The sequence below is a fragment of the Mus musculus genome, chromosome 14 (assembly GCF_000001635.26).
Source record: "Mus musculus strain C57BL/6J chromosome 14, GRCm38.p6 C57BL/6J".
NCBI classification, from domain to species: Eukaryota; Metazoa; Chordata; class Mammalia; order Rodentia; family Muridae; genus Mus; species Mus musculus.
The window spans coordinates 105570936-105574214 of record NC_000080.6 but is presented as its reverse complement, the minus strand read 5'-3'; the positions used below and the strand labels follow the sequence as shown (position 1 = coordinate 105574214).

The 3279-nt window shown below is 42.0% G+C and overlaps 1 annotated feature.

Annotated features, from left to right (window-relative positions):
- Positions 368-2915: an enhancer, noted in NCBI's record as "VISTA enhancer mm1112". NCBI's record gives its function as "enhancer in: limb[8/11] | branchial arch[9/11] | other[8/11]" and the evidence as "EXISTENCE:transgenic organism evidence [ECO:0001131][PMID:17130149]".

Sequence of the window (3279 nt, the reverse complement as noted above, 5' to 3'; positions counted from 1 at the left end):
ACATCCTTGCGTTCAAAGCTGGACTGGTCCACATAGGAAGTCCAAGGACAGATGTACATAGGGAGAGACCCTGTCTCAGAACAAAATAAAACAAAACAAAAGACAAAAACAAACAAATAAGCAAACAAAGAACCAGCGGTTGAAATATCTATAAGAACTTTTCAAGGAAGGAGAGGTCAAACTAGAATTGTAATCTGTGAAACAGGTATGAAGTAGCTATTATGCAAAGCTCTATATTTATGAGTAGATGTATAATTATGAGAGTAAATATTTATTTTATTTACTTATTTTATTGATTTACTTATTTTATATGAGTATTTAGCTGGCTTTCTTTCAAGTTAGAAATATTAAGGATTACGTGAGGATTAAAGGCTTCTGCCAGTTCTTGTCCTGGGAACTTACAAACTAGAAGAAAAAATTAACTAGAAGTAAAACAAGAGAGTGTTTTGAGCAAGGTATGAGTGAAGCCTTGCCCTGTGTCTCTTGCACAGCACTCCCCCTCTAGCTCTTCCTCCAGATTTCTTTTGGTATTGTCGCTGGCCCCAAGTCAGGTTGTCTTATCCCTCAATTGGCCACATTCTACAGCCATTGAACACATGCATACTATTGATGTGGACTTGCCCTGTCAACCGCTTCTTATATTTTATCTGACTGACCCGATTCCGATGACAACAGAGTACATTGAACTTAAGTTGGCTAACCCTGCTTCTCCTCAAGTTACATAGATGTGGACATATAATACCTAAACTTTCTGGAAAGGAGACTCCCAGAGAAAGCTCTGGAAAGGGAGCCTAGAAGCAGGACTTAAGACACCAGTGCAAACGAGAAGTGACTAAGTTAAATAAATGTGGCTTTTGGAGGGGGTGCCAACCACTGCACACAGACAGCTAACACTGAAGTGGAAAACCCTGTGAGTCCTTCCACTATTGGACAACCCCATCATTCAAATGATTCTCAAATGAGCTAAAGTAATAATTCTCATAAAACATGTACTATATCTTAGACTGAGAGTTTCTGCAAGGCCACAGCAATATCTTTGGGATTTATTAAGTTCATTCTCTTCTGCTACAGCACCCGTCTTTCTATAAGGCAGAAAGACGTATTTATTGGCTACTCGATGCCATGGTGGTAGTGCTATTAGAGATGCAAAGATGTAACCACAGAGCAATAAGTACCATTTATCCCCCCAAGATGAGGATTATGTTATCTCCCCATTACAAATACATGGGAATGTGAGCATTTGCTACCTTGAAAATAAATTTTGGCCATTGCTTTCAGCCACACGTCATGGAGCACTGATAAATATATGGTGTCTGTGTACTACGGCTATGGTTTCTTTCTCACGTCATCCGTCATGGGCTTATCTATGTTACCCAGTCACCATCTCAAGTGCTGGAGAGACTCTATGATGGATAATGATTTAGGAAGAAGTGAGAATAGATGCACAGTCTGTAGAGACTCCGGAGTGTGTGTAGTGGAGATGATGAGCGGACCGCGAGGGACGAAAATGATAAGGTCCCCAGCTGTCGGTTAAAGCCCCTTTCTGGGAAACAGCTGGAAACGTACTCCCTAAAGATCGCATCTGGCTTGATTTGCCAGCACTCAAATCCCATTGATCTGGCTCTGTTCTAACCCTCTGTACTCACAGTTCAAAGAGCAGGGAGGCCTGTAAAGAAATCACTGCCATATTGTTCCATCGGCCACAGTGAGCAATATATATGACTATAATTAGGAACACATTAAGGGGAGCAGCTCCGTGGAGATAAGCTGCCTGCCTGCGTTCGCTTTTTGATGAGGGCTTAGCGCCAATCTGAGAAGAAAAAGATTAAATGTTTGTTACCAATCCTTTTGAACTTGTGGCAGAACATGTGGTAAAGCATTTTTGATTCAAATTAAAAGCATCCTAGGATAAAAATAACCCTGTTCTCCCAGGCCCTTCCAAGTGAAACCATTCGGAGGGAGGCTGATTTATTGTATGGCCCTAACCTCTTTCCACCAGCATGATTAACGTCAGCATTTCTGAATCCTGTGTAAGCCTGGACAGGTATTTGTCTTGTTACACATCTGTGGAACAAATGGCAATACAAATTATACACTCAACAGATGTAAGTTTTCAAAGGCCAGGCAAATTTAATTTGACTGTGCATGTAAATGAAAAGTTCACTGAGCTGGAGGTCAGCGAAGCGGGTCGCAGGTAGGGAGAAGGTGGCTGTGTTCAGCGTGAGCCAAAGGCAAGTGGTATAAAAAAATCTAAGCTGAGCCCATGAGCTGCTGCCGTTGGCGTGCCAAGGCTAGAGTCATTGGGACAGGCTGTTGAAGAAAGCGACAGTTGTAGAAAAAGCCTTTACAAAGTAAGGGGGCCATATCAAATATTTTAAGTTTTCATGACATGAAGCATCATTTCGTGATCTCTTCTACAAATGGAGACCAGAAAGTCAGTCGTCGATCCCTCTCCTGTGTCGTCTGAGGCCTTGAGCAAGTCCTCAACCTCTCTGTTCCCGTCTAACTACAAAACAGAGGGCACACATTTGTACCTGCCGCAGAGGCAGTTCTTCTAATGCAATGCCGACCACTTTAAAATGACATTACAATATACATGTTGCATGAGTCTGGAAAGTATCTACTCCCTGATGGCTGCCAATGGCATCTCAAATTGGTTTTAATTATATCATATGTTATTTTAAATTCTATGAATAGTGACATTTATGTACTTAATGAACCTATTTGCTGAGAGGAAAAAAACTGCAGCCTGTTCACACATCTCTTCTAATTTTTCCCAACACGTGTGCATTTGTGTTGCACACACATGCGTAAACACACATACACACCCCTCCCTCATTTCCTTCTTTTCAGGTCCTTTTCTCCACTATAAACTTTGTCCTCTGGTAAGATACAGGTTGTCAATGCAGTGATGCCAAGCTTTTAAAAGAAAGAACACTAGGACCTGGAGAGATGATGGCTCAGCAGCTAAAGCACGTGCTGCCTTTCCAGAGGAACTGAGTTCAGATCACAGCACCCAGTTCTGGGAGATTACAGCTACCTGTAATTCCAGCTCCAAGAGATCTGATACCTTCCTCTGGCATCTGAAGGTACTTGCATGTATGTAACGCGCATGTAGCATACATGTACATAGACACAAATATCCACAGAAAATCAAAATAAATCTGAAAAAAAAATATGGGAGGCAGAGGTAGCTGGATCTCTGTGAGTTCAAGGCCAGCCTGGCCTGCATAGGACATTCCAGATCAGCCAGGGCTATAGAATGAGGTCTTGTGTCAA